At 39.0% G+C, this 24,748-nt stretch overlaps 1 pseudogene across 1 annotated transcript in view; it reads right to left on the reverse strand.

Moving 5' to 3' along the window:
• Positions 1–599: 599 nt before the first annotated feature.
• Positions 600–24,748, reverse strand: part of LOC307064441 (very-long-chain (3R)-3-hydroxyacyl-CoA dehydratase 1-like) — an 86,331-nt pseudogene continuing 62,182 nt past the window's right edge. The window contains exon 2 of the transcript in view: positions 600–720. The product of the transcript in view is annotated as a very-long-chain (3R)-3-hydroxyacyl-CoA dehydratase 1-like (transcript). The remainder of the gene's footprint in view (positions 721–24,748) is intronic.

A 24,748-nucleotide genomic window follows, 5' to 3' on the forward strand; every position in this document is an offset into this window, starting at 1 on the left:
TAATTTAAGTTTTAAAGAATGGCAAGCAAAAGAGAGACATTTAAATATATGTAACATCTTCTGTGATAGGTATTATTATTCTCGTTGCCATAGGAAACAGGCTCAGAGAAGTGAATTGAGTCACCCAAACTTTTCTAGAAGTGTCATAACTGGAACTCAGAGCCAGATCTGTCTCATATTTGAGCCCAGACTGGCATAGTCACCAACAGCTCTAAACTCTTATCAGTTCCTTTTTACCACATTTTTACCACCCTTTCTATGCCTGTACCTACTCATTTTTAATACCCAATACAGTGGGGAGATTTGCTGGGCTTAGCTTACTTTTGTTTTGTCTTTCCAACTCAGTTTCCAAAAGAAAATCCTGAAGTCACCCCCCCAGCTCTCTCTGGGTCCAGCTCCTCGCCCCCTCCAACTCCCCCTCTCGACCCCCACTGAGGCACTCACCTCCCGCTGTGGACTAGCGGGGAGGGGCCTTCCTAGGGACTGCTGCCCTCTCCCTCATCCAACCCTTCACAGAGCTTTGAAATGCTAATGAAATCATAAAATCTCACAGAATCTGTTCGACTTCCGTTCCTTTTCATATGCCTCTCCATGGATATTCAAGTGTCAGACCTCAGTAAGTTGTAAATCTCCTCCGTGGCTGCAATCAGAGCAATTTCACAAGCTGGAGAGAAATTCTTCCTTCCAGGGAGCCTGGCCCTCCCCACCTTGGCCAGCCGCCTGGGAGACGAGAGTGAACGCATTCTCATCGTTACACTGACACTTTCCCCATCTGAACCGGGGGAGGATGGGGTCCAACACCACATGTGGAAAACCCACTGGGAAGCAGTAGCCTTGAGCCCAGTGCCTGCCTCCCTTGGCCTCGGTTTTCCCATCAGAACCTCAGCAATGTCTCCTGGCCTCCCACAGGGCCTCACAGAGAGGAGGAGGAATATTTATTGAATGAATGAATGATTGGCTATGTAAAATAGGAAATAATAGTGCCTATCTCGCACTGTTGTCGAGGTGATTAAGCGAGGTAACAACACGTGGAAACTCCTAGCGGAGAAAGGACACCATAAACAGAAGGGAGTTGCTTTCCTCCCTCCCTCCCCGCTCCGTCCCTCCCTTCCTTTCCCCCTTGGCTCCATTAGCCCCTTTCTGCCTGCTGCTTTCCAACCTCTTTCTCCTCCTTCTATTTTTAGCAGGAGACATCTCTACCTTGCAAGCTGGCAGGAGAGTGGCGAGCAAAACTTTTCAGAGCAAGCTCCTAGAGCCAGGGACCTGGTAACAGTCCTCCAGCCCAGTGTGGGGAGATCTGAGAGGTCAAGATGAGACTTTCCACGGCATGTAGGGCTTTCACATAGCAAAAAACTGCACTATTTCATGGGCCTTTCTTTCCTCCTGCAACTCTTTCAAGGAGAGTGAGGGCACAGTGAGGTTTCTAACTAGGATTGCCAGTGGGAAGACACAGATCTGACCTCTGCCCAGCACCCTCACCTCCAAACACAAAGAATTGTAAACTAAGCTGCATTAGCCACTGTGCATTCTACTTATATTCATCAACACCAGCTCTCTATTTTATTAGCATTTATGACTGAAACTGTATTTTTATTGTTGGCTTATAGTTTATAATAGATGCTTGTCTCCCCTACTAACTCAGAGCTTCTCCAGGATAAAGAGCTCTGTATTAGCATCTGGTATATAGCAGGCCTCAAAAAAAAAAAACCAAAAAAAAACCTGTTGAATAAATAAGTATATTTTGTGCTTACTAAATGCAAGTCCTTGCCATATAAAGATGAATGAAAAAGGGTTCTAAACTCAAGAAATTCACAACCTACCAGGGAAGACACATACACGTACGCAAAGCAGTTGTCATTTTGTAACAGTAGATGCTATGTCACAGAATCCAGTATTCAGTATTAATCAGTCCATCCATCATTCCTTACCCCTTAAAATATAGTCAGTGCCCTAATAAAACCATTTTTTATCAGCAAGAACAGAAAAGACATCATGTGAGTTAATCGTTTTACAGTTTTCATTATGCAGATGAGTCCAAACTAAACTGACACCTTTCTGCCAGGTGAGCTGGCCCTCCAGTATTTATTACCATTTCTTTGGTATTATTTATAATATGGGTAACAATGTTGCCAAGGAATGCAGTGATAGACATAAGTTAGGTTTAAAGGTACCTACATGCAGTATCTTTCCCAAGGTCTTCTTTGAGTCTGTACTTAATGATTTCTCTCTCCCCTCCTCCCATTACATCACCGTCACTATGAAAATAAATCAGAAGTTCCAAGTGCTGTCAGAAGCCTGCTGGGGAACTGTCTGCCCACTTTTTACTGCTCTTTTCCTTTAAAGTTTCAATGTAATCTTTAGTTGCTGTCAGCTCTAAGAGGAAAAATATCAACACTATATTATATTGAAATCCATAAGGACATTTTTCAGTTGCCTCCTTAGAGATTGGGTCTACAGGTTGGAAATGGACCATGATGCAGTTACACACTCCAATTTTCAATTGGGGACTCATATCTCACATTATGATCTGTGATATGTGACAGGAAAGCTTGAGCTATAGGGAGCATATTAAATGCAGGACATGAAAAGGTAGTAACAGTGGATTCTTCCCTCTGCAAAACTAATCAGGCATCTTTGAAAGGCTTGGCATTGTAATAGCAGAAAAATCCAAAACTAAAACCAAAACCACTAAGGTATCCAGACATGAAAAACTTGTGTAATCTCCTATCTAGTAGGAGTAAAGTTTGGATTCCAGGATGGACCCTACCTAACAGTCATGGACACCAATTGTTATGAATATCAAATAAAAGCTTGCAGTTAAAGAACCATCTAGAAACCTGGCCAAGATCAATTATCTATCTATTTCTTCATCACTAGGGATGCCAAATAGTAACACATTTGCCTCCCAGTTGCTATCATGTTTTGTGTCAAGAGCATTTTAGTCTGAAGCCAGTGATTTTTCTGGGAACAAGCCATTTCCATTTGATATAAGACCTTCCACCTTTTTGCTGCTTACACTATTACTCTTCCCTATTTCCCTGGTTTGCATCATGGTAGCTGCCCTCTTCCATTCCAACTCTGAGACTGCTCTCTTGGCCTAACCCAGGCAGATATTTTAAGAATAAAGTACTTAGGAATAGACTTAATGAAGGAGGCGAGAGACTTGTACACTGAAAACAACAAAACATTACCAAAAGAAATGAAAGAGACACCAATAAATGAAGACATCTGTGTTCATGGATTGGAAGACTTAATATTCTTAAAATGTCCATACTACCCAAAGGGATGTAAAGATTCAGTGCAAGTCATATCAAAATCCCAATGACATTTTTTTACAGAAATAGAAAATCCATCCTAAAATTCATATGGATTCTCAAGTGACTCCAAATAACCAAAATAATCCTGAAAAAGAAGAATATTGGTGGTCTCACACCCCTGATTTCAATACTAACTGCAAAGCTACAGTAATCAAAACAGTGTGTACTGGCATAAAGACAGACATATAGACCAATTGAATAGAATAGAGCATCCAGAAATACACCCTTGCATATATGATCAAATGATTTTTAACAAGGGTGCCAAGATCATTCAGTGGGGAAAGGACAGTCTTTTCAACAAATTGTGTTGGGAAAACTGAATATCCACATGTAAAAAAATGAAGTTGCACCCATACCTATGCCATATACAAATATTAGCTCAAAATGGATTAAAGATCAACATAAAAACTAAAACTATAAAATTCTAAGAAGAAGATAGAAGGGAATATCTTCATAACATTGGATTTGGCAATGATGTCTTAAATATGATGCCAAAAACAGGCAGCAAAAGAAAAAATAGATAAATTGGATATCATCAAAATTAAAAATTATTATGCATCAAAGAACACTATCAACAGAGTGAAAAGGCTACTCACAAGAATGGAAAAACACATTTGCAAAGCATGTATCTGGTAAGGGATTAATATCCAAACTATACAAAGAACTTCTACAACTTAACATCAAGAAAACCAAGTAAATAGATTTAAAAATGGGCAAAGGACTTGAACAGACATTTCTCCAAAGAAGACATGCAATGGGCCAATAAGCATATGAAAAGATGCTCAACGTCAATAACCAGGAAGGAAAATGCAAATCAAAACCATAATAGATAGTACTTCACACCTTTTAGAATGGCTATGACCAGAAAACATAAAATAACAATTGTTGCCAAGCATGTGGAGAAATTGGAGCCCTGTGCATTGCTGGTGGGAATGTAAAATGGTGCAGCCACTGTGGAAAACAGTATGAGAGTTCCTGAAAAATCTAAACATATAATTACTATATGGTCCAGTAATTCCACTTCTGGATATATATCCAAAATTATTGATAGCAGGAACTTGAACAGATATTTGAACACCCATGTTCATACAGCATTTCTCACAGTAAACAAATTGGGTGGAAACAACCCAAAAGTCCAACATTGGATGAATGGATAAAGAGAATGTGTGTGGGGGGGGTGTATACACACGCACACACACACACACACAGTGGAATATCATTTGGCTCTAAAAAGGAGGGAAATTCTGACAAATGATACAACATGGATGAAACTTGAGGACATTATGCAAAGTGAAATAAGCTAGTCACAAAAGGGCAAATAGTGTATGATTTCTCTTATATGAGGTACCTAGATTAATAAAATTCATAAAGACAGAAAGTAGAATGGTGATTGCCAGGGGCTGTGGGAAGATGGGAATGGACAGTTATTATTTATTTGGTACAAAGTTTCAGTTTAGGAAGGTGAAAAATTTGGAGATGGATGGTGGCGATGGTTGCACAACAATGTGAATGTACTTAATTCCACTGAACAGAACATTTAAAAATAATTTAAATGGTAAATTTTATGGTATGTCTATTTTACCATGGTTTTTTTCTAGAAAGATAACATTATCATCTGGAAAGGAAAACCTGCTCAGGCTATCGACACTCCTGGACAAGGACAAATTCTGATAATAATGAGAAATTTGAGTGTTATCTTGGGACCCAATTTCCCCAGATATATCTGTTCCTGAGAATTATGTGAATTATGCCTTTGCAAAATTAATTTAACTGCATTTAATGAGTTCTATTGTGACTAGGTAGGATAGTGGGTGCCCAGGTTGAGAACAAGGTAGAATATTTATTTTCTTTTTAAAAAGATAGTGTTTACTAAACAAGATCGTAAAGTGACAGGGAAATTCTGCAGAAAATCAGATTCTTTATAGGAGTGGGTGAGAATACTCTTTAGAAATACTAAAACAAATCATAGATTATGATGGCCAGAGGGGAATCTAATAGATTAAATAGTCCAAGTCCTCCTTTTTTAAAAGAAAAGATTATTTATATAGGAAGAAGGATAAAAAGAGAAATCCTGGGGCTTCCCTGGTGGCGCAGTGGTTGAGAGTCCGCCTGCTGATGCAGGGGACACGGGTTTGTGCCCCGGTCCGGGAAGATCCCGCATGTCATGGAGCGGCTGGGCCCGTGAGCCGTGGCCGCTGAGCCTGCGCGTCCGGAGCCTGTGCTCCGCAACGGGAGAGGCCACAACAGTGAGAGGCCCGCGTACTGCAAAAAAAAAAAGAGAAATCCTGTCTGAAGGTATGGGAAGGGCAGGGGACATTCACTAACTTTGCCCACACATGAAGCAATTCATGGACACACGCACTTTTCTCGTGGGAACAGGTAGCCTCCCAAGGGGCCTGACTGTTTGGCATTCATCAGCTTCGTGTGATCTCCAAGAGCGAGCCTCTGGCCCCAGCCTTACCAGCTTAGACATGTGATGTGTTCCCACACTGACAGCAGGCCAGCTCTCAGGAGCTGACTCACATTAACTCTATTCACAGGATGGATATAGGGAAAAGAGAAGGCCAATTCAGGAATTCACGGTGAGATTTATAAATGCCACAGGACCAAAAATATCCAGTCATTTTGACCAGCACATTTTCTTCCCTGTTAAATATTTGTAGGCAGCCAAATATTAATCAGAGAAGACTGCTTGGTGAACATGAAATCAGAAGTCCGGCATTCAGGCTACCTCAGTGTTTCCCAAGCCTGGGAGAGTTTAATTGTTCTGGTTTCACCCTGGACATAGGTGTAGCTTCAAAAACTGCTCGGGTGATTTTAATGTACAACCCAGGCTGTGAACCACTGGGGTAGTGTAAGCTGATGTATCACAAGTCTAGAGACTATCTTGCAGATGTCCTTTGGTGAAGGTCCCCTCTCTGAATAGTGGTTGAGTACTGCCAATATCTGCCTCAGAGACTCTACTTTTATTTCCTAGGTGACCACCCCCCATTTTTTTCCTTCCAAGTTCTCATTTTACAGAAAAACAGGTGAAGTGACTTGCCTAAGGTTATACAATTAGAGGCAGAGTCAAAACTAAAATTATAGTTTTTCTCAACTTCTCCATAGCCTTCCCACTTCACCTGGCCTTCTGAGGGACCTGCAGGGACTATATAATATAGGATTGCCTTGAAGGAACTTAGGTTCTCACAGATCTTGTCAGGTCCTCACAGTTTGCAAATCAACGGCTTTTAGTTTCTTGAAGTATGACTTTGGGTGGGGACAGAGTTAATGAGTTCAACTGAGACATAGTTACAGTCCTTGAAGTCTACAGATTGGCTACCCCTCCTCTGTGCTCCCTACCATACTGTGTGTTTACCTCTCTCTAACCAACTAGTTTAATTGTCCAATTATATGTCCATCTCATCCACTATCTTATTTATTTTGGCACCCCTAATTTCTGACATATGCCAGGCTCATAAATATGAATAACATAAAATTATGTTAAATCATCACGTAGTAGATGGGAAGTTCTAGAGCTCAGAGAAGCGTCCAGGCTAAAGATGTCAATAAAGGCAGGCAATGAATTATGTGACAAAGAGTCCCTCAGGGAAAGTTCCCATCTTCCAGGCCCTGAAAAGCTAATTCTGCTCCAGTCTCTGAGCCTATATTACACAGCTAGAGAACATTCATGCCTTTGTGGGTCATTTTTAGAGAGGCAAAATGGGGCAAATACCTCGTTCACATGATGGCAAAGTAATGTGCACTCATTGTTTGGATGTGATGCACCTCTAAATTGCTATGATAGGAGATTTTTTATAAAGGACAGTCCCTGAAAAAATTGAATTGAAAATATGGGCATTCTGTTAATAAAAGGTACAGTAAACTTGTTATAAGGAATCTAAAAAACTTCAAATCTATCTCTATTTCCTGCATGCTACTTTTTTGAAAACTGACAAATAAAATGTCCCTTATTTCTCCAATTGTATATCGGGATACGGAGTCAGGAAAGATTCAGGCCGACCACCTACACCTTCTTTAGAGGGTAGGGATTGCTGGTGTTTGACTTAATAGCCCAGAGGCACTGTAAAATCTTGGAGTGTATTCAAACCACCAGAGCAAGATTAAATTTTATCCTGAATAGTTTTCATGTCAATTATACTCTCATATTCCAAATTTTTGAAAATTAGTAATTCATGCATGACATGTAAACTATCAGTTAAACTATTTACCCTTTTTTCTACCACTTTTGGTAGGTGGGTGTTTATTTTATTTCTATTTAGGTGTTCATCCCTCTCAACCACTCTCCTCAGGCACAGGACCTGAAAAGTTTCCATAGTTTTAGTTTCTCCATTGTACTCATTTCAAAATGAGAATCTTTAGATCGTTTTTTAATTTCATTTTTATTAAATTAACATTTGAGGGTCATTCTTTTTTTTGTGTGTGTGGTATGCAGGCCTCTCACCGATGTGGCCTCTCCCGTTGCGGAGCACAGTCTCCAGACGCGCATGCTTAGCGGCCATGGCTCACGGGCCCAGCCACTCCGCAGCATGTGGGATCTTCCCGAACCGGGGCACAAACCCGTATCCCCTGCATCGGCAGGCAGACTCTCAACCACTGCGCCACCAGGGAAGCCCTGAGGGTCATTCTTTAAGTCAGAATTTTGTCCATAATGGCCTGGTGCGTGAAATGGAGCTAAGCATTGTTTTCTACATTTTAGGACAAGGAAAACAAAGGCTATGTCTAACAAAAGAATCCATCTTCTCCAGTTTCTGCAGCTAATTAAAATGTTTTGGTTCAAAGAGAAGCAGTAGTCCAGATTTCTGTCTGGGTTTTCATTACTCAAAGGGCAGGAGGACCAATCTTTTGGAGGACTAATTTTTTTCTGGTCCTTCCCTTCATTCCCATTGGTACAAAGGCAAATACTTGAAACATGTAGATTAAATTGAGATAGATCTCGATAGCAGTTGTATAAGATTCTAGAATCAAAGGAATCTAAAATTGGGAATAATTAGTAGAGCATTTAGCTTAAAGATGGCAGATATGATTGATGATACAGCTACCCCTCACCTCCCATCTGTAGCAAACATCATTAACCAATTATCATCCTAAATGTGGCCCAGCAGTTGTTTTCTGCACAAGTCCCCCAGCAGCCGTTACCAAGTAACTGGAGTTGCCAATGAGTCTCTACTTAAGCTAATCTAATCATCTTACTTTATGAGAACATTGAGGCCCACAACGGTAAGGTGAAGCTCTCTCCGGGAGCCCCTGGGGACTTGAAGCCAAGGCCTTGGGTGCATTTAAAGGACTGGGGGGAAAGGCAGCAATGGGGCAAAGGCAGACTGAATGTAATTCCTTTTTTATTCAGGCTTACCTGCCTCCTAAAAAGTGCCTCTGAACCTCTCTTGACAGAAATAAGCTTTAAGATGTAAACAAAGCAGCAGTCTAAGGCACTGAAAGAGAATTAGAAGCAACTGGGGAGAAAGACGTGAAAGACTTTGAACAGTAAGACCAGATTTTCCTTCCTAAAAGGGGGTAGGTAAGAAGAAATACTGTTTCTAGCTGGGATAGTCTACGTATGGTACTCACCTTCCCTCGGAATTCAATGACTGGCAAATATAATGGCTGTGAGATTGAATAAAAGGAAGGGAGTTTCCTTAAATCCAACTGGCAAAGATGGTTGTTTACAGGCTTGTGGGCATTTCATGCCAGTTGATACACAGCCTTTTGGTTTGCCAACATAACTCATCTGAATCTCAGAAAAGGAACAATGATTCCATAGACTTTGTCAGTCCTCTGTTAGGAGTCCCTTTGGGGGTTGTCTCTTTCCCTCAACAAGTTTGGAAAGACCAGAAACTAATTTAATATGCAACAGGGACAAGGGCATTTGCTGATTTGTTGTTATTTTTATGAAAATATTACCATATCCCAAGTGGATTGTGCTTTACATGGACCTTCTCATGATCACCCACACAGCAACCCCCAAGATAGGTAATCCTCCCACTTGCCAGTGAGAAGAGAGAGGCTCAGAGGATCAGGTCCCCTGCCCAAGATCCCACAGCTGGTGAGAGTCAGAGTCGAGATTAGAAGGCAGGTCAGCCTGACACCACACCCAGCCCCTGACCAGGGATGGTCACCCAGCAGGCCACATCCATTCAGCGGTCCTATTAGGAAGATCAATTTAGTGGGAGAAACCAGCACCTTGTAGTAACATGAAATGAAATAGAAAACAACGGAGGACATCTTATATAAAGGGTAAGGATTGGTTTGTGTTACATTTGTTTTAATTCTACGTATATATTCATGGTGTCCTTGGTAGTGATATAAAATTGATTTCTTTTTTAAAAATTTTATTATTTCTTTTATTTATTTTTGTCTGCATTGGGTCTTTGTTGTGGCTCTCAGGATCTTTCATTGCAGCATGCGGGCTTCTCTAACTGTGGCACATGGGCTCTGTAGTTGCAGCATGTGGGCTCTCTAGTTGTGGTGCCTGGGCTCAGTAGTTGCAGCACACGGACTTAGTTGCCCCACAGCATGTGGGAATCTTAGTTCCCCCACCAGGGATCGAACCTGCGTCCCCTGCATTGGAAGGCAGAGTTTTAACCACTGGACCACCAGAGAAGTCCCTAAAATTGATTTCTTACTATGGATTATCATCAGAAAAGTTTAAAGACCACTGCTCTAAACCAGTCAGTAATCCTGCCTCCATGTGTAGTTGGGAGGTGTTCGACCCTCTTACTGGGCTTTTAAAGATTTGTGGAGAGAGAGCAAAGGGTGGACCTCTTAGACAGCACTGAAGATAGAGATATCAAGAACTCTTTATTAGTTTTTGCCTCTTGAGTCAACAAACTTTTTCTTTTTTTTTTCTTGTGGGCCACTTGCTTTATTTTTTTTTCCACATCTTTATCGGAGTATATGTGCTTTACAGCGTTGTGTTAGTTTCTGCTGTATAGCAAAGTGAATCAGCTATATGTATACATATATCCCCATATCCCCTCCCCCTTGAACATCCTCCCATCCTCCTTATCCCATCCCTCTAGGTCATCACAAAGCGCTGACCTGATCACCCTGTGCTATGCAGCAGCTTCCCACTAGCCATCCATTTTACATATGGTAGTGTATATATGTCAATGTTACTCTCTCACTTCATCCCAGCTTCCCCTTCCCTCCCATACCCTCAAGTCCATTCTCTATGTCTGCGTCTTTATTCCTGTCCTGCCCCTAGGCTCATCAGTACAGCTTTTTAAAGTTCCATACATATGCATTAGCATATGGTATTTGTTTTTCTCTTTCTGACTTACTTCACTCTGTATGACAGATTCTAGGTCCATCCACCTCACTAAAAATAACTCAATTTCAATCCCTTTTATGGCTGAGTAATATTCCATTGTGTATATGTGCCACATCTTCTTTATCCATTCATCTGTTGATGCACATTTAGGTTGCTTCCATATCCTGGCTATTGTAAATAGTGCTGCAATGAACATTGTAGTATGTGTATCTTTTTGAATTATGCTTTTCTCAGGGTATATGCCCAGTAGTGGGATTGCTGGGTTGTATGGTAGGTCTATTTTTAGTTTGTTAAGGAACCTCCATACTGTTCTCCATAGTGACTGTATCAATTTACCTTCCCACCAACAGTGCAAGAGGGCTCCCTTTTCTCCAAACTTTTTCCAGCATTTATTGTTTGTAGATTTTTTTATGATGGCCATTCTGACTGGTGTGAGGTGTAACCTCATTGTGATTTTGATTTGCATTTCTCTAATGATTAGTGATGTTGAGCATCTTTTCATGTGTTTGTTGACCATCTGTATGTCTTCTTTGGAGAAACGTCTATTTAGGTCTTCCACCCATTTTTGGATTGGGTTGTAACAAACTTTTTCTTAAAGGGCAAGATAGTAAAAACTTGAGGCTTGTTGGCCAGATGGTCCCTATCACCACTACTCAATTCTGCAAAAGTAGCCATAGACAATGTTTTAAGTAAATGAGTGTGTCTGTGTTCCATAAAATTTATTCACAAAAAACAGAGAGCTGGCCTGTGAGCTGTAGTTTGCTAATGCCTGCTTTAGAACATTGAATAAAGAAAGCATCTGAATTGCCATAGTCTAAGCCTATTGACTTGAATGGTCCCAAATTATAAGGGCAGCCCCACTTTCAAATGATCATTCCCAGATAAAGTGTTTAGATTTCTGTTTCTTAAGACATGGTCATCATTCTTATGTTATTAGGTGTATTCGTTATGCAATGCTACATTAAAAATTTACCCCATAACTTATAGCTTAAAATGGCAAATGTTATTTCATAATCTCTATGGGTGAGGAATCTGGGCCTGGCTTTGGGTGACTCAGCTTCAAGGTCTCTCACAAGGCTGCAATCTAAATATCACCGGGGCTGTGGTCTCATCTGAAAGTTTGACCAAGGGAAGATCTTCTTCCAAGCTCACCACATGGTTGTCAGCAAGACTGAGTTTTCTACAGGCCTCCCTCAGTTCCTTGACATGTGGGCCTCTCCATGGGACAGCTCACAACATGGCAGCTGTCTTCCACCAGAGTCAGCAAGTGAGAGAGCAAGAGAGGGCAAAGCCTGAAGCCAGAGTCCTTTCATAACCTGATCTTGGAAGTGACATCCTTTCACTTTTTTTGCACTATTGTTATACACTAGAAGGAAGTTGCTAGGTATAACCCATACTCAAGGAGAGGGGATTACACAAGAGTGTGAATACCAGGAATCAGGAATCATTTTAGAGGCTGCCTACCACATGTGGGCTAGTTATTTCATTCATTCATTTAACAATTATTTACTGAGCACCTACTATACGCCAAGAACTGTTGTAGGCAGTACACAGAACAGACAAAAATTCCTGCCCTCGTTCTGGTGTTCTGCCCCACTCCAAATTCACATGTTGAATCCTTAACCACCAGTGTTGCTGAATTTGGAGATGGGGCCTCTAAGAAGTAATAAGGTTAAATGAGGTGAAAATGGTGGGGCCCTGATCCAATAGGATTAGCCTTGCACTCTCTGTCCTCCCTCCCCCTCTGTGTACAAGCACCCAGGAAAAGCCATGTGAGGACAGAGGGAGAGGCAGCTGTCTACAGCCAGGAAGAGAGATCTTACTAGATACAGAAACAGAATTTGTTGGCACCTTGATCATGGCTTCCAGCCTCCAGAACTGTGAGAAAATACCTTTCTGTTGTTTAAGCTGCCCAGTCTGTGGTATTTTGTTATGGCAGGCCTGAGATGACTTATATATGGTGATAAGTGCCATGGAGAGAAAGAAAACAGGGCAGTGCTGGGAATGGGTTTGCAGCTTTAAACTGGGTGGTCAGTGTAGGCCTCACAGAGGTGACAGCTGAGTAAAGCTTACGGGAGGTACAGGAGTGAGGCGGCAAATATGGGAAAGAGTGTCAGTGCACTGGGAGCATGCTGTTCAAGGAACAGCAAGGGCACCATCATATGTGGAACAAAATGTATGTGGAGAATGGGGAGGAGAAGATGTAGGGTTCATCAGCCATTTCAGGAATTTGGGCTTTTACTCGGAAGTGGAGTGTCATAACAGGGTTTTGAACTCAGCAGTGCCATGATGTAACTGATATTTTAATATGTTCCTCTGGCTTCTGTGTGAAGAAAAGATTAGTAGGAAAGGCAAGGTTGGGTGCAGGAGGGCCAGTTAAGAGATGATGGGGTTGAGGGTGCTGGTGGTTGCCAATGGCGGTAATGAGAAGTCAACCTCCTTGACTTTCCAGAGAAGGACGCTGGTGCATCAGTCTCTTCATCAGCAGGGCTACCTCAAAACACTTTTTTTTTTTTTTTTTTTTTTTTTTGTGGTACGCAGGCCTTTCACTGTTGTGGCCAGCACAGGCTCCGGACGTTCAGGCTCAGCGGCCATGGCTCACGGGCCTAGCTGCTCCGAGGCATGTGGGATCTTCCCGGACCAGGGCACGAACCCGTGTCCCCTGCATCAGCAGGCGGACTCTCAACCACTGCGCCACCAGGGAAGCCCAACACTTTTTGTTTGTAGTGGGTGAAGAGCAAAGAGTACTAGACAGAAGCCAGGAGACCAGGTTAGTGGAGAGATAAGAGGCAAAGCAGTTAACCGCTGGGTCTCAGACTTAGTCCTCCCTAAGTCTAAAATTACAATTTAATGAGACTGTCTGTGGAAGGTGGATTTAGGACAAATGAACAGTTAGGTTACTGTTCATTTTAAGCTTGATCTTTGCTTGCAAGAGAAAAAAACAAAAAACAAAAAACATAGGAAATTACAGAGCTGGGCCTGCAGAAAAATTAAAAAAAAAAAAAAACAATTACAGGCAAATTGGTATCATTGAGAAAAACCCCATGTTTAATCTTTAGGCAGCCTGGGGCCTGAGAAGACTGATGGATGTGTATCACTCTATTCTCTTAACACAGATGAACAAAACAGAATTCAACCCCAAATCAGACAAGACCCCTATTCCTTAGTGAGTGAAATGATGTTATACTTTTAGAGCGAGTTCAATCACTCTAATCTCTCTCCAAGTACCCACATGTCAAATCCAATGTGCCATGACAAGGCATTGCCCCTCAAATAGAGGCATTAAGGAGTATCATTTGCCATCTTCACCACCCACTGGAAATGTACCAGGGGAGGTTAGTAGAAGCCAAATAAGGCATCCTTAAACATTCATGTCAAACAGGTTGAAACTTGGTGACAATTGCTTCCAGAACCCATCAGGCAGTTTGTCCAAGAGAAAAATGCATATATACCACCAAATACATTTTTTAGTAACAAAATTACAATTTTTAATAGGTCAGGGCAGTGCAAGGGGTTAGTATTTTTGGACTGTCCATAGCCTACCAGGTGCCCACAAATGTTAACTCATTTATTCCTCAAAATGACCTCGGAAGACAAATATTATTATGCCTGTTTTGCAGACGAGGGAACTGAGCCTGACTTGCCTGAAGACATGTGGCTAGTGAGGGCAGAGCTGGGCTCCTACCCACAATGCTGCCATGTAAAGTGTTTTGTCTCAAGGGTTGGCTCTGATCACTACATCTTAATATTCAGTGAGCCCCAAATTGAACATCAGTCACATTTTATCCACATTCTAGTTGTCTTCATTCTAAGAGCTAATCTCATCAGTGTACTGGGGAATTTAAGAGCACCAGGTAAGTTCAGAAACTATACCAAGCTGGTTAGGGCTGCAAAATAGGTTATAAAACTGTAGAGCGTTTACAGGGTGGTAGTGGCCTCTGCAGCCCAACTAGTCTAGATTCAAACCTTGACTCCACACGCACTATTTGGGTGACCTTGGTTGGGCAAGTTACTTAACCCCTCTGAGCTTCAGTTTCTTCATGTATAAACTGGGAACAAGAATTTTGTCTACCTCATTAAGTGCTGTGTGTGTTAAATGTGAAAATTCACATGAATCACTTAGAACGATGCCTAGTACATAGTACGTGCTCAATAAATGTTATATGGTATTGCTCTTTTCAGGCTGTTGTGCATTTGTTTGTTTTTAAATAACAAATCTCAGACAGTGACTGGCATAATTTTCTTTCCCCAAAGTTATAGCTGGTCTTGAACTTCATAGTCTATTTCCCAGCGAATTGGTGGTATATTGCTTGTCAATTCAAATCCTGGCATAGAAAAATAAGTTTATATCTGCTCCATGTCTGTCCCCGAACTCTGGCTTTTAAAGCCATCACGGCTAGACTATGTGCAAACTTCTCTTTAAGTAGACTCCACAATGTTGATGCTCTACATGGCCTCCCAGAAATGTGTTCTTATTTTTTCAGAGACTTTTCTGGTCACAGAAATAAGTGTAATGGTCAGGTGGAGAGTGTTGCTGACTGGGGGAGGGTGAGAATTGTCAAAAGGAGGTGGTTGCTGTTTACTTCTGATCAGTCTTTGCCCTACAAGATCCAGTGTTTCAAGAAAAGCAGAAAATGCAGACGTTGAATTTCTTTCTTTCTTTTTTGGTGGTAAAAATGCTTTTTCAAATGTTGACAGCTAATTCAGGGGGGAGTCATGGGCAACTAATCAAATACTGATAAGTAATTAAATGTTGGCAACCAATCCAGATGGGATTCATAGGACAACTTTTTTTTTTCTTTTTGTCTCTGGTCTAGTATATCTCCCTCCTTTGAAAGTTTGAGATTAGTAACAAAAGAATAAAAGTTAGGGAATGGAAATAGTCTCAGGGGGAAAAAGTCTTTTGGGAATGTTTTGTGATTTGCAGCCAAGAGCCTATTACCCAGCATATAGGTTTAGACGGGCCCCAAATATTGCCTATAGGGCAAGATTTTCCTTCAGATTAACTCACTAGTGCCAAACTGCTTGAAACCATGTGATAGGGGATGACCTTGAACTTGTAGAAGATAGCTGTCCACCTGCCCCCCCCATAGTTCCCAACTTAACTTTGGTAGCAGAATGGATTTTGGAACAGCTGATCTAAAGCAGGCCTATGGAGACCTGTTGCCACTTAAAATTAGAATCTCAGGAATATTTCATAGCCCATGTAGAACTCTTGCCATGTTAACTTGCATTTTAAAAGCAGCAAATATTGTTCTTTGTATCTGTGTTAGTCAGAACATACTAGGTTACTGCAGTAATAAATCAATAGATGGATAACTCTGAAGCATGTTCTACATTGTCTCCCAGGGTTCTCCAAAGGTATTTGCCCCCAGTGGTTAATGGTTTTATAATGTGCCCTGTATTAGCTTCCTTTTTTCCCTGTCTCGCTTTCTTGTGCCTCTAATGAAACTTCCTCAGATTACGTCCCAAATAAACACAAATCTTTGAGTCTCGGTCTGCTTATGCAGAGCTCAAGGAAAGACAGCCACCTTCCACTTACCTGCATGGCAGCATCTTATGTTTATCACATTATTTGTGGATATCTAGAAGTGTAACTAGACTGCAATGAAACTGTTTTATGTGCAAGAAAATTTGGGGCTATACAATTCAGCTTAGGAAACCATTCTCTTTATATTGTAATTGGCTTGTACCAATTAATCCTTAGGTGGCTGCTGGCAGAGGATATACACTAATGAGCAATGATTTTTGTCAGACATCAAATTAGTTTCAAAGTAGAGGCATGAAAAGTTGGAGTCAACCTAATATTTCATTTACACAGATATTAGGACCCCTAGGTCCTAATTTAGTTTCTCTATAACTTTTTGCAGTAGGTAAGACTTTCATGTGAGTTAGGACTGTAACTACCTTATTTTAAAAAATAAATAAACAGACTGAGGGATGGAGAATTTATTGATTTACCTAACTAGGAAGCCCAGGGGTAGATTTGGCCTTAGTTATGACTAAATTCAAGAGCTTAATTAATGTTGTCAGACTCTTCTGTCTCTCTAAATAGCTTAGACCCTTACTTTAACGACTCCCCTTCGCCCAAGGAATCAAGCCTCCAGTATCCATGCCCTTGTATAGACTCTGGGCTTGACCATGAGTATTGCTTTGACCAATGGGACATTAGCAGAGATTGAGGAAATAGTGGGACTTGCCCTCTTGAAATTCTGCCACCACCATATGAAGAAACTGAATCTAGCCTCCTTGAAGAAGAAAGACCACATAGATCATTCCCTGGTTTCATAAGCCCAGCAGTCCTAGCTGACTTACCAGAGAGTAGGGACCTTGTTAACTTTTCTGTCACTCCTAGACCACCTAGAGAGACATGGAGTAGGTGTTTGATAAACACTTGCTGACAGATTGATTGATTGGACTTAGAAGGAAATCTCCTTTAAATCTCTGGGTAATCAGAACTACTCCTTAATGGGGAGATGATGAAGGAAGATACATTTTTGAGGACAGATATGTGCCAGGTCACATGGCCCTCAGTGGTCATCAATATCAAGTTGAATTTGTTTGCATTCCCTTTCCTTAATCTTCAGATTGTTAAAAGGCATATTTGGTGTTACTTGGTTAGTAAATCAAATAAGTAATTTCATAACTAACTGCCTCCAGGTTTAACCATTAACAGATAAATGAGTATTCAGACAGGACAAATCTCACAATGAGGTAGAATGAGCTTATACTAAATGAATAATAAATTGATAGATGCCATAGAACCACAGAATCTATGTCTCATTCATTCAACAAATACTCAGGCACCTACTATGTGCCAGCCACTTTTAGTCCTGGAAAGAACAGCAGTCATCTAGTCTACCCACCTGAACACCTCACTGCCCAGTTAACAGATGAGAAAACCAAGGCTGAGAGAGAGAAGTAAACTTCCCTACATATCAAACCAAGGACTAGAATTCAGTTGTCTTCCTTCATGGGCTAGTATATTATCTCAGGATGCCTAAACACCAGACCAGCTTTTTCTCTAGTTATGTGGCCTTAACTCAATAATTCATCCTCTTAAATTTCATTGTCTGTAAAATGATGGGAATGGGCCAGATGAGGTCTATCACTTTTTTCCGGTTCAATCTCCATATAACCCTATCTATCTCCTGAAGGAAAGTTACTATAAATGTGTTTGGAAGTTTGGGCTTTTAAATGGGAGCCACAGATGCCAGCTCTGAAGGAATAGCCTTTCTATATGTGTAGTCCCTATTTAACCCACGGTAATAAAAAGGGATTTTTCTGTAGGCTGGATTTGATGGCCCCTGAGGGAAGATTTTAGTATGAAGTCCCATAGTTGACAATATTTCTAGCTATAATCTGATTTGAAAAACAGTCTATTCTGAATGTGTGGGAGGAGGAAAAAGCACTTTTTTAAAAAAATTATTATTTTGGTAAAAAATACATACATAAAATTTACCATCTTAATCATTTTGAGTGTACAGTTCAGAAGTGTTAAGTATATTCACATTGTTGTGAAACAGATCTCTAGAATTTTTTCATCTTGCAAATCTGAAACTCTATACCCATTCAACAAGTCTCCTTTTCCCCTCCCCCTATCTGGTAACCACCATTCTACTTTCTGTTACCATGAATGTGACTACTTTAGATACTTCATATAAGTGGAATCATACAGTATTTGTCTTTTTGTGTCAAGTTTATTTCACTTAGCATAATGTCCCAAAGATTTCTGCATGATGTAATATGTGAGAGGACCTCTTTCTTTTTTAAGGCTGAATAATATTCCACTCTATGTATATACCATATTTTCTTTATCCATTCATCCATTGATGGACATTTAAGTTGCTTCCCCTTCTTGGCTGTTGTGAATAGTGCTTCTATGAACATGGATGTGAAAATATTTCTTCAATATCCTGCTTTAAATTATTTTGGGTATATACAGGAGTAGGATTGCTGGATCATATGATAGTTCTATTTTTTTGTTTTTTGAGAAACCGCCATACTGTTTCCATAGCAGTCGCACCACTTTGCAATCCCACCAATGGTGTATAAGTGTTTCAATTTCTCTGCATCCTAAGCAACACTTGTTATTTTCTGTTTTTTTTTTTTAAATACTAGCCATCCTAAGGGATGTGAGGTGATATCTCATTGTGGTTTTGAGTTGTATTTCTCTGATGATTAGTGATGTTGAGCTTTTCATATGTTTATTGGCCATTTGTATACCATCTTTGGAGAAATGTCTATTCAAGCCATTTCCCTTTTTTGTTTTTTTTGTTTTTTTTTTGCAGTACACGGGCCTCTCACTGTTGTGGCCTCTCCCATTGTGGAACACAGGCTCCGGACGCGCAGGCTTAGTGGCCATGGCTCACAGGCCCAGCTGCTCCACGGCATGTGGGATCTTCCCGGAACAGGGCACGAACCCGCGTCCCCTGCATTGGCAGGCGAACTCTCAACCACTGCGCCACCAGGGCAGCCCCATTTCCCCATTTTTAAATTGGAGGTTATTTGATATTTTTGTTGTTGAGTTGTAGGAGCTCGTCATATATTCTGAATATTAACCTCTTATCAGATGTATGATTTGAAATATTTTCTCCCATTCTGTAGATTGCCTTTTCACTCTGTTGATTGTGTCCTTTGACGTGCAAAAGTTTTTAAGTTTGATGGAGTCTCATATGTCTATTTTTGTTTTTATTACTTGTGCTTTTGGTGTAATAGTCAAGAACTCATTGCCAAGTCCAATATTGTTAAGCTTTTCCCCTGTGTTTTCTTTTAGGAATTGTGTGTGTGTGTGTGTGTGTGTGTGTGTGTGTGTGTGCATATACATATATATAAAAGATAATGTTATTCAGCCATAAAAAAGAATGAAATCTTGCCATTTGCAACAACATGGATGGACTTAGAGGGTATTACGCTAAGTGAAATAAGTCAGAAAGAGAAAGACAAATATCGTATAATCTCACTTATATGTGGAATCTAAAAAATGCAACAAACAAAACAAAACAAAAACAGACTCATAGAGAGAACAAATGGGTAGTTGCTGGAGGGGAGCAATGGGGGGATGGGCAAAATAGGTGAAGGGTATTAAGAGGTTAAAACTTCCAAATGTAACATTTAAAAGTTACAGGGATGTTTTATAGTATGGGAAATAGTGTCAGTGGTACTCTAATAGCATTCTATGGGGACAAGTGTTTACTAGACTTATCGTGGTGAACATTTCACAATGTATATAAGTTTTCAATCACTATGTTGTACAGCTGCAACAAACATAATGTTGTACATCAACTATATTTCAATAAAAATAACTTTAAAATATATTTTAATCAAAAATGTTAGTAAAAGACAAAGAAGGGTATTACATAATGATAAAGGGATCAATCCAGCAAGAAAATATAACATTTATAAATGTATACACATCCAAAAAAGGAGCACCAAGATAAAGCAAATATTAATGGATTTAAAGGGAAAAAGTGAAAACAATACAATAATAGTACGGGACTTTAAAACCCCACTTACATCAATGGATAGATCATCTAGACAGAAAATCAATTAGGAAAGATTTGACTTAAATGACACATTAGATCACATAGACTTAATAGGTATATGCAGAACATTTCATTGACAGCAGCAGAATACACATTCATCTCAAGTGCATATGGAACATTCTCTAGGATAAATCACAGGTTAGGGCACAAAACAAGCCTCAATAAATTTAAGAAGATTGAAATCATATTAAGCATCTCTGACCACAGTGATATGAAACTAGAAATCAATGACAAGAAAAAAAAAAGAAAAAGAACACGGAAATGTAGAGATTAAATAACATGCTATTGAACAACCAATGGGTCATCAAAGAAATTGAAGAAGAAATCAAAAAGTATGAAGAGACAAATGAAAACAAATACAACATACCAAAATTTATGGGATACTGCAAAAGCAGTTCTAAGAGGAAAGTGCATAGCAATACAGGCCTACTTCAAGAAACAAGAAAAATCCCTAATAAACAATCTAAATTTACACCTAAAGGAACTAGAAAAAGAAGAACAAATGAAGCCCCAAATTAGTGGATGGAAGGAAATAGTAAAGATCAGAGTGGAAATAAATGAAATAGAGACAAAAAAAGAAAAGAAAGATCAGTGAAACTAAAAGTGTATCTCTGTCAAACAAAATTGACAAAGCTTTAGCTAGACTAACCAAGAAAAAAAGAGAGGGTTCAAATAAATAAAATCAGAAATGAAAGAGGAGAAGTTACAACTGATGTCATAGAAATACAAAAGATCATAAGAGACTTCATAGACTGATTACTCATAAGGAGATTGAAACAGTAATACAAAATCTACCAACAAACAAAAGCCCAAGACCAGATGACTTCACTAGCAAATTCTACAAAACATTCAAAGAGGACTTAATACCTATTCTTGTCAATTTTTTTCAAAAAAATTGAAGAGGAGGGAAACCTTCCAAACACATTTTACAAAACCAACGTTATCCTGATACCAAAACCAGACAAGGACACCACAAGAAAAGAAAATTAAAGGCCAATATCTTTAATGAACATAGATGCAAAAATCCTCAAAAAAATGTTTGCAAACCAAATCCAACAACACATTAAAGGATCATACATCATGATCAAGTGGGATTTATTCCAAGGATAAAAGAATGGTTTATCTGCAAAGAAATCAACATGATATATCACATTAACCAAATGAAGGATAAAAATCATATTATCATCTCAATAGATGCAGAAAAAACATCTGACAAAATTCAACATCCATCTATGATAAAAAAAAAACACCCAGTAAGAACTTCCCAGTCCAGTGGTTGACTCCATGCTTCCACTGCAGGGGTTGCAGGTTCAATCCCTGGCTGTGGAACTAAGATCCTGTAAGCAGTGCAGCATTGCCCCAAAAAGGCAAAAAAAAAAAAAAAAAAAGAGAGACAAACAATAAAAAACAACGCTCAACAGAGTGGCTCTAGAGGGAATGTAACAACATAATAAAGGATATGTATGACAAACTCACAGCTTACATCATAGTCAATGGTGAAAAGATGAAAGCTTTTCCTCTAAGATCAGGAACAAGACAAGGATGTCCACTCTTGCCACTTTTTTTCAACATAGTCTCAGAAGTCCTAGCCACAGCAATCAGACAGGAAAAATAAAGCACCCAAATCAGAAAGAAAAAAGTAAAACCACCACTATTTTTAGGTAACATGATACTATAGAGAGAGAAATTTAAAGACTCCATCAAAAAACTCTTAGAACTAATATGTAAATTCAGTATATTTGTAGGTTACAAAATCAACACACAGAAATCTCTGTCGTTTCTATACACCAATAATGAATTAACAGAAACAGAAATTAAGAAAACAATACGATTTAGAAACAAACAGAATAAAATACCTTGGAATGAATTTAACCAAGGAGGTAAAGACCTGTACACTGAAAATTATGACTCTCTTGAAAGAAATTGAAGAAGATTTAAATAAGTGGAAAGATATTCTGTGTTCATGGATTGGAAGAATTAATATTGTTAAAATGTCCATACGACTTAAAGCAGTTGACAGATTTAATGCAATCCCTGTCAAAATTCCAATGACATATTTCACAGAACTAGAAGAAATAATTCTAAAATTTGTATGTAAACACAGAGACCTTGAATATCTAAAATAATCTCAAGAAAGAAGACAAACTGGAGGTATTACACTTCCTGATTTCAAACATCAAACCTAATTGAAATATTATGTACTGTACAAAAACAGACACAGATCAGTGAAACAGAACTGAGAGCCCCAAAATAATCCCATACATATATGGACTATTAATTTATGAAAAAAGAGCAAAGAACATACAATGGAGAAACAATAGACCCTTCACTTTTTTTAATTGAAGTATAATTGATTTACTATGGTGTGTTAATTTCTGCTGTACAGCAAAGTGACAATTTATGAAAAAAGAACAAAGAACATACAATGGCGAAAGGATAATCCCTTCACTTTTTTTTAAATTGAAGTATAGTTGATTTACAATGTTGTGTTAATTTCAGCTGTACAGCAAAGTAATTCAGTTATACATATATACACATTCTTTTTTTTGATATATCCTTTTCCATTATGGTTGATCATAGGGTACTGAATATAGTTCTCTGTGCTATACAGTAAGACCTTGTTGTTTATCCATTCTATATATGAAAGCTTACATCTGCTAACCCCAAACTCCCACTTCATACCTCCCCCAACCCCCTTCCCCTCGACAACCACCAGTCTGTTCTCTATGTCCATGATTCTGTTTCTGTTTCATAGATAGGTTCATCTGTGTCATATTTTAGATTCCACATATAAGTAATATTAGATGGTATTTCTCATTCTCTTTCTTGTTCTCTTTCTTACTTCACTGAGTATGATAATCTCTAGTTGCATCCTTGTTGCTGCAAATGGTATTATTTTCTCATTTTTTATGGATGAGTAGTATTCATATAAATATATATGAAGATGTAGTATATATACAATATATGTAGTATATATATATATATATATATATACAGTATATATATATATACTACATCTTCTTTATCCATTCATCTGTTGATGAACATTTAGGTTATTTCCATGTCTTGGCTATTGTGAATAGTGCTGCTAGGAACATAGGGGTGTGTGTATCTTTTTGAATTACAGTTTTGTCTGAATATATGCCCTGGAGTGGGATTGCTGTACATCCTTGGTCAGATTTATTCCTAAGTATTTTATTTTTGGGGTGCAATTTTAAACGGGATTTTTTTTTACATTCCCTTTCTGATATTTTATTGTTGGTGTAAAGAAATACAACTGATTTCTGTATGTTAATCTTGTATCCTGCTACCTTACTAAATTCATTTATCAGTTCTAGTGGTTTTTGTATGGAGTCTTTAGGGTTTTCTATATATAGTATCATACCATCTGCATATATGACAATTTTACCTCTTCTCTTCCAGTCTGGATACATTTTATTTCTTTTTCTTGTCTAATAGTTGTGGCTAGGACTTCCAATACTGTGTTGAATAGAAGAGGTGAGAGTGGGAGTCCTTGTCTTGTTCCAGATTTTAGCAGGAAGGATTTCAGCTTTTCCCCATTGAGTATTATATTAGCTGTGGGTTTGTCATAAATAGCTTTTATTATCCTGAGATATGTTCCTTCTATACCCACTTTTGTAAGAGTTTTTGTCATGAATGGATGTTGAATTTTGTCATATACTTTTTCTGCATCTGTTGAGATGATCATATGGTTTTTGTCTTTTTTGTTGTTGATGTGGTGTATCACATTGATTGATTTACATATGTTGAACCATCCTTGTGAATTGGGATGAATCCCACTTAGTCATGGTGTATGATCTTTTTATGTGTTGTTGGATTCATTTTGTTAATAATTTGTTGAGAATTTTTGCATCAGTATTCATCAACGATATTGGCCTGTAATTTTCATTTTTGGTGGTGTCTTTGTATGGTTTTGGTATCAGGGTGATAGTGGCTTCATAGAATGTCTTTGGGAATGTTCCCTCCTCTTCAATTTTTGGGAAGAGTTTGAGAAGGACTGGTATAAGTTCTTCTTTGTATGTTTGGTAGGTTTCAACTATGAAGCCATCTGGTCCTGAACTTTTGTTTATAGGGAGTTTTTAAATTACAGATTCTATTTCACTTCTAGTGATTTGTCTGTTCAAATTATCTATTTCTTCTTGATTCGATTTTGTTGGGCTGTATGTTTCTAGAAACTTGTCCATTTCTTCTAGGCTGTCAAATTTGTTGGCATATAATTGATCACAGTATTCCTTTATGGATTTTTGTGTTTCTGTGATATCGGTTGTTATGTCTCCTTTTCCACTTCTTATTTATTTATTTGTGTTCTCTCTCTTTTCTTCTTGGTGAGCCTGGCCAGAGGTTTTTCAATCTTGTTTATGAGAAAGGATGGTCTCTTCAATAGATGGTGTTGGGAAAACTGGACAACATCATACAAAAGGATGAAACTAGACCATTATCTTATATCATACAAAAAAATTAACTCAAAATGAATTAAACAGTTGAATGTAAGACCTGACACCATTAAATTCCTAGAAGAAAACATAGGCAGTAACCTCACTGACATTGGTCTTAGTGATATTTTTTGGATTTGAATCAAAAGGCAAGGGAAACAA

Source organism: Hyperoodon ampullatus (genome assembly GCF_949752795.1).
Source record: "Hyperoodon ampullatus genome assembly, chromosome: 2".
NCBI classification, from domain to species: domain Eukaryota; kingdom Metazoa; phylum Chordata; class Mammalia; order Artiodactyla; family Ziphiidae; genus Hyperoodon; species Hyperoodon ampullatus.